Genomic DNA, 8,526 nt, shown 5'->3' on the forward strand with positions numbered 1-8,526 from the left:
TACTACCGAAGCATATAGAATTCTACTCATACGCTCTCTCACTTGAGGAGTTGTCGAATAATCTTTCTTCAAAAAAAATTTCATGGCCTATCGAAAGATAGTCTTTCTTGAAATTCTCCATGCTAAACCGCTTCAGCATAATATCAATGTATGTGGACTGGGATAACCCAAGCAATCTCTTAGATCTATCTCATAGATCTTTATCCCTAAGATATAGGATGCATTTCTTAAGTCCTTCATAGAGAATTATGACGACAGCTAAATCTTTATTCTCTGTAATGCTGGAATGTCATTTTTGATTAAGAGAATGTCATCCACATATAAAATAAAAAATACCATCACAAAATTATTCACCCATTTGTATATGCAGGATTCTTCTCTATTCTTAACGAAGCCATACATTCTAATACCTTATTAAAATGTATGTTCCAACTCTGAGATACCTACTTGAGTCCATAAATGGACCTCTGAAGCTTGCATATCTTAGGCTCATCTGTAGATATGAAACCTTCAGATTGTATCATATACACCACTTCTTTCAGCTTTTCATTTAGAAAAGCAATTTTCACATCCATTTATCAGATTTTATAGTACAGATATACTGCTATCGCAAGCATGATCCGAATAAACGAGCATTGCCACAGGAGAAAATATCTCGTCATAGTCAATACCATAATACTGAAGATAATCTTTGATAACCAGATGGGCTTTATAGATCTCCACCTTTCCATCTGCACCTCTCTTCCTTTTGAAGATCCACTTGTACCCAATGGGTTTTATCCTTTTAGGTGGGTTAACTAATGTCCATACATTGTTAACCTTCATGGACTCTATTTCAGACTTCATAGCTTCTAGCCATTTGTTGGAGTCGAATCTCTGTATGACATCTATATAAGTAATCAAATCCTCATTGTTCTCATCGAGTTGAATAGAATCATCATTTCGGACCAAAAAATCATAGTATCTATCTGACTGACACGGTATTCTATCGGATCTCCTCAAAGATGTCTCTACAACAGATTTCAAGTTTTATCTAATCAAATCTGATTCTATGGATTTACTAGATTGTGTCTGTTCTTCTACCGATCGAACTTCATCAAGTTCAACCTTAGTGGTATTAGTTCCTTCTCCAAGAAATTTCTTTTTTAAAAGGACTGTCCTATTACTAACAAACACTTTTTTTTCATTAGCAAGGTAGAAGTAATATTCCTTAGTCACTTTCGGGTATCTTATAAAATTATATTTGTCAAACCTAAATTCGAGCTTGTTTGTTTTGAAACGTTTAACATAAACCAGACACCCCCAAACCCTAAAGTGAGAGAGTATTGATTTTACCTTGTCCACATCTCATGTGGTATTTTATTTACAGACTTATTTGAGACTTTATTAAGTATATAAGAAGCCGACTCAAGTACAAATCTTCAAAAGAAGATTAGTAGACTTGCAAAGCCCATCATGGATCGAATTATGTCTAACAGGGTTCGATTTCTTCTTTTTGACACACTATTATGCTGTGATGCTCTAGGAGTCCACTGTAAGAGAATTCCATTCTCTTCTAAATATGTCAGAAATTCATTAGAGATATTCACCTCCTCAATCAGATCGAAGAGTTTTAATACTCTTTTCATTTTATTTCTCTACCTCATTACAAAATCTTTTGAACATTTTAAATGATTTAGAATTATGTGTCATTAAGTAGATATGCCCATACCTCGATAGGTCATCTGTAAATATAATAAAGTTGTAATAGCCACCTCTAGCACTCGTATATATGGGTCCACTTACATCAGTATGTATTAGACCTAGAACTTTACTAGCTCGTTCACCTTTTTTAGTAAAAGATGACTTGATCATTTCCTTTCAGGAGACATGACTCACAGATTGAAAGTGATTCACAATCACTGATTTCGAAGATTCTCTCTTGAGTCAACTTGTTTATTCTATTCTTGTTAACGTGACGTAGTCTATAGTGTCAAAGATAAATATTAGAGACATCATCAATTCTAAGGCATTTGCTGAACGTGTATACTATACTAACAAGCTATGATAATATATAAATTCTATTATTCAATTATCCATTTAACATAGTAACACCATTCATAATGATATTACAAAAAAAAAATTTATTAAAATTTCATAACCGTTCATGGCCAAAAGATCTACAGAAATAATATTCAATAAAAACGAAGGATAAAAGTGACATTCACTAAGAATAATTATATTGGACTTCAATACAAGCTTGACAATTTCTAATGCTAGAACTGAAACTAAACTAATCTTCCATCTCCAATATTAAAGAATCTCTCATCTTCTTTAAATCTCCTACTGACCTACAAACCTTACAACAAATTGCATATATTAAAAAGACTACCCAGGTAGTAGAATCATAAACAGAGAAATTACAAGGTATTATCATATAATTACCTTGTTCAATAACGGCTTGCTTCTTTCTCGATCTGTTCGGATCCAAAGAGGCAATGTACTGAGGATAATTCTTCTTCTAGTGTCCATACTTCTTATAGTAGAAGCATTTTGCCTAACTTTGGTCAGACTTGAGTTTCTTGGTCTGACTGGGTGCAGATGCCCCAGCACGCTGCTGCACCATCTTATTTTTTTTCTTCTTATTCTTCTTTCTTTTCTTAAAGGGTCGATCCCTAGAAGAAAACCTTCCCACAATATTCACTAACTTCTTGTGGAGCTAGTGATCCTTCTTAAAAGTTTGCAGTAACCCTAGCAACCTTGATAATTAACTGTAGACTTTGTCATTCTATAATGAGTAAGGAATGGGAGGTAGAATTTAGACAGAGAGTTCAAAATTGCATCTTTCCCAAGTTGTTTATGCAAGGGAAATCTGAGTTTGCTGTGCTCAATCAACTCGATCATGTATAATACATGATCAATGACTGACGCTCCTTCCCTCATTCAAGTGTTGAAGATAGCATAACTCATTTTGTACCTCTCAATATCGTCGGAAGTATCAAAGGACTCATTCAACATTTGAAGCATGTCCTGTGGCTAAGCATTCTCAAACCTACAGCTGAACTGATCATTCATAGCCACCAGTATTATACAATGCACCATGGTTTGGTCATTGAGCCACTTTTGATAAGTATCTCAGATCGTACTACAAGCATTCAGAGCTGGCTTCTCAGGTACCGGATCATCAGCATATACAAGATTTGTTCGTGCTTCAAAACTATCTTTAGTTTTCGGTACCAACTATTAAAATTTGATTCCATTAGTTTATCACTATCTAATAGTGATCGGAGCGATAAAGATGTGGCCATAACTGCATAAAGAAAAAACAAAAACCAAATTAGTATATGAATTGATTAAGCCTAAAAATATGGACTTTAATCTAAAGGTTCTTCCACTATTTTATATAAATTGGTAGCCTCTACCTTTAATCCGAAGAATTACACTAATTTTTTAGCGGATACTAGAATCCTCACAGGCTGCACATGGGTCTGAGTGTGGCTCGACCAACTCCTGTGCATCCATAGGTAGATTCTTAACCAATTATTTTACTAAACAACTTCTAGTAATTAATTTTGCCCCAGATTCTTCTTCAGCAGACATGTGGTACCTCTATTAAAAATCCTGATTAGGTCCAACTATTAATATATCAATATTCAACGTATCTAACAAATAAATGATCAGGCCCAAGTGTGGCTCGACCAACCAGACCATCATTAGAAAAATACATCTGAATCAACATATTATGAATGATAATTTCGATGGTCAGATAAACCAAACATGTGGCACCTCCAATGATCATGTAACTGTTGGACACATTATCATCACACTTAATGGAAAGCTATGATCTAGTTATCATCATAACTATTTTATTTTTTGGAGATCTAATAATTTTAGAAGATTTAGTTAGATGTATTAAGAAAAGAAAAAATACTGACCAGCTAATCATAATCCTCCCATGGACTTCACCAAGTCAGATCAAAAAAGACTATATACAAATCGATCCAGCTGATGTATCATAAATTCTTCCACTGACTTCACCAAGTCATGAAGAGTACTACTGACAAGTCGAACTAGGGGCCCCTAAATCAGTCATATTGATTTTCTAGCTAGCATGGGTCAATCTCTAATCATTAAGTGTTTTGATCAAAATATAATTCACCACATTGGCCAGACAAGTGAGATCGATGAGAGGGATATGCCATTAACTCATTATAGACTTAATCTATGCGAGTAGCTCCCAATTAATGACCACCGGTCAAGACTACCAAACTTACCTTAGATACCAATTAGTTAATCAATTTCAATTCGATCATCTTATAAACTTGGGTTCAACCATAGAGCCACAATGGAGATCCATCTCTAATCAAAGACATGGATATTGACCAACTACAACTATTGAGAATTGATCAAGAGAAGAATGAACCCAATCAGAATTAATCATTAATTAGATTTGATTAATTACTTAACATAGTCCATTATCTATGTGATTTCTAACCCTAAGTCTAATCCAATTAAACGGATCTAACTCGAGCTAACCCATAAATCCATGATTTATGAAAAAAGATCTCAAATTTTTTATTCTCAAATCTTGATCACTTAATTTTCAATTAAATTCAGGGCTGACAATGGTTAGGGTTTGATATTTGAAAATAATTTTAAATTTTATAAAATATTTTATAAGTTTTTATGCAATCAACTATAAATTGATTTCAGATCTAACATACAATATGTCAAATCTAAAATAAAATTCTAAGCTCTTTTTGCTATTCATCTTTATTGGTAATAACTGTGCAGCACCCCTACACGCCATAGGAGAATCCCATCGAATAGAAAGAGAGGGCCATGAAACCCTACTTTCTCCTATGATTGGAGGGTGATATTGTCATTAGGACATCATGATTATCAAATTAAATCTGACTTCAATAAAAATTAAAAACATATAGAGAGTAGTAAGTCGGGTCAAATCCATAGAGAAGATAGTGTTTTGATTTAATAACTTTAATTTTTATAAAAAAAATTTGAGAAAGTAATTTAAATTAAAAATTAAAAAGTATAAAAAATAAATTTGATACTAAAATTTACTATTTAGATCCTAGCTTCTACTTGTCATAAAAATAAATAATAAAAATTTAATGAGTATAAAAATAAATTGGTACTAAGATCTACTAACTAAATCTTAGTATCTACTTACAATGAAAATAAAGAGTAAAAATTTAAAAGTGCAATAAAATAAATTTTATATTAATTAAAAATAAAGTTTAATTACAAAGAATTTAAAAAAATAATAAAATAAAATAAAACTGTAACAAAGATCTGAAGTTGATCAATGCAGCCTTGTTAGAAAGATAGTTGACGACCTCTCCTTCTTCCTTTGTATTTCATGGAGCGAACTAGCTTCTCTCCTTCTCTTTGAATCCCTAAACTTCTTTTAATTTTTCTTCTATTTTTTTCTTATTTTTTTCATTATTTTTTTATTTTTTTATTCTCAACTTTCTTATTTATAGGTAAATTTTCACCTTTTCTTGGTAGAAATGGAGTCCTAAAACCCCTCAAAACTGTCCAACCCATGTCTGCATTTTCTGACCGTCGGATCGCTTTTGGATCGCCCAGATTTCATCAAAAATTACCGCTTATCTCTTTATCACAGTCAGATTTGATACTGGCTATCCAATTCTATGATGGCTTAAATTTTGGTCGTTGATCAATGCAAATCAACTTCAGTTCTCAGTCGAATTCAATGTCAGCTATCGGATCGGGCTTCAGATTTAATTTCAACCATTGGATGGTGCTCAAAAAATCTTTCTCTATTTAGTTTTCCCACCGACAACGAACTAGGACCATCCGATCTCACTTAAGACTACTTGGAGCTATTGAATTGTGTAGTTGATGTGGGCCACCACTGCTGGATATGGGAAGGAGCAATTTCAACCGTCCGATCGGGTGTCCAATGCGATCTCAGCCATCCGATCATGCAAAAGCCAGCTGCCCGCTTATGGATCGTGATGTGGACCATGAAATTTTTTGTGGACTACGACCCTGATTCAATGGATCGATCAGTCGATAGATCATGCATCGAGCGGTTTAACTGGGTTATGTTCGAGCTGGTTTGAATTAATTTTGAGCCCAATTTGAGCTCATTTTCAGCTTATCTTTGGATCTTGATTCTGGATCCGTTTTAAGTCTGATTTGCTCTAAATTTTCTTCATTTTAACCTACAAATTAGAAATTTTTTTACTGATAATCTTATTTTCTATAAAAAATAAATAAAAATATTAATTGTTAAGAAATAAATATAAATTATTATATAAATTAATATTTTTATTAATATATTTTTAGTACTCATCACATCCCCCAACTTGAATTTTGCTCATCCTCAAGTAAAGAAATGATCTAGAATTAAGTATCGTTTAATTTAAAATTTTAAATTTTATTAGATAATTTTTAAAAAGGCTATCGATGTCCAATAAAGTGTGAGTGAGGTATGTCATCGGAGTATTAGTACTAATCAATATGAAAGTTAAGCCAAGAATACTAAATTTTTTTTGAATTTTTTTTAAATTACTCCTATCTTTATGTCCAAATCATTAACCTTCATATAGACAAGTATATTGTTACTTCTATCCTTCATTTATTATTATTATTTTTTTTAACGTTGTATCACTATTGAGTGTTTTAACCCTTAAGCTTTCTGTTTGATCCATGTAGCGAGCTTTCAGCCAATGACTTCAGAGTCAGATGGCTTTAGGGTATTAGGTATAGAATACTCTTCGAACTTACTTACTCGAATCAAACAAGCTATGAGTTAAAACTAGCTTTACAACAAAGCTTCTTTGCCCTTCATTTATTTTGATACGAAACTTAATGCTTGCTTAAGCAAAGAAGTCCGATTACTCAGCATGAAGTACTTAAAATCTTTTTCTCTCTCTTTATATATATATATATGAAGAAATGTATAGTTACCCTACACAAGCTTATAGAAAATAAACTTTTCTTTGATGCTAGTAGAAAATTTTAAAAATACTCAAAAAAAAATTATATTCTAAACTTAATTTTTTATTAGATTTTCTTAATACTTGATCCTTTGATATCTCACAAACTCTCTGATTTATACATCAATTTTTCTTTTAAAAATATATGATTTAACTTAATTTTTAAGTGTAATCAGATACTTAAATACTAACTTACTCGAGGACTTAAAGTTTTTCTTTTATTATTCTCTCCCTCCAACTTAATCGATATTGTCCTCAATAGAGTAGAAAAATAAAAGATACATACAAAGAGAAAAAAAAGAAAAGATGTCACCTGTCCCAGAAGTCTTTTCAAAATTACTTCTCCCCCCAACTTAGCAAATATTATTCTCAAATCTCTACAAAAGATACTAAGCAAAACTTAATTAATCTAAATAAAATATAAAAATTATCAAAAAAAAAAAGCTGGGTTGCTTCCCAAAAAGTACTAAGTTTACCATCTTCAGCCAGACCAATGCAGATTCTACCTTACCCGTGTCGAATATTGGATTGACAAATTTTAATAGATAAGGTGGATAAGGTGAATCAAGTAGGACATTCACCTTCTGGACTTAGAATTTTTTTAATGAGCTCATCCAAAAAATCATCTTTTATTAATTTTAAGGAGGAATCAGATTCAACTATTTTTTCTATTAATTCATTCAACTACCGAACAGTTTTCCTCCTTCTGAGTGTACTTTAAGGTATTAAAAATATTAATTCTCATCTTTTGATCCCCAAAAAGAAATATCCATGGCTCCTATTTTACAATTAATATTGACATTGGCAGTGGCCAGGAATGGACGACCTAAAATTATGAAATTCAAATTTAACTTCTGAGACGGTTCCATATCAAATACGAGAAAGTCTACTGAAAAATAACATTGATTCACTCTAACTAAGACATCCTTAATCAGACCATGTGGCATTTTTACTGATCTATTGGCTAATTGCAGAATGGTCGATATGGGTTTCAGTTCTCCAATTTCAAATTTTTCATACACTGAGGTTAGAAGTAGGTTCACACTAGCTCCTAAGTTAATAAGGCTCGATTAAAGGTGATACCTCCTATAACATATGAAATCAAAAAAGCACCAGGATCTTTCATTTTTTGAGATAATGGGTTCAACAGGACTGCACTTACATCTTTAGATAGCATAATTCTCTCTATTGTTCTCGGCTCACACTTTTATGTGCAAAGTTTCTTAAGAAATTTTGCATAAGTCGGAACATGCTGAATCGCATCGAGGGATAAATTAATATGAACTTATTTGAATAATTTCATTAACTCCTCATTGCATGCTCTTTGCTTTTTGTGAGAAGAACCAGCTTTTCGGGCAGAAGGGAATGGAACTTTAAGTTTATATGCCTCGGATAACTCATCTGCTATCTTCTTCTCTTTGTCTTTCTCACTCAAATTGAAACCAATATCAGTACCAGTTTCGAGCTCAGGTTCTTCTATGTGGTTAGTCTCAGTACTAACATTGATGTTCTCATTTTGGTTAGTATTAATACTAGCCTCTCTCATCAGATCTTGATA

This window comes from Elaeis guineensis, chromosome 6, assembly GCF_000442705.2.
Source record: "Elaeis guineensis isolate ETL-2024a chromosome 6, EG11, whole genome shotgun sequence".
Classification (NCBI taxonomy): domain Eukaryota; kingdom Viridiplantae; phylum Streptophyta; class Magnoliopsida; order Arecales; family Arecaceae; genus Elaeis; species Elaeis guineensis.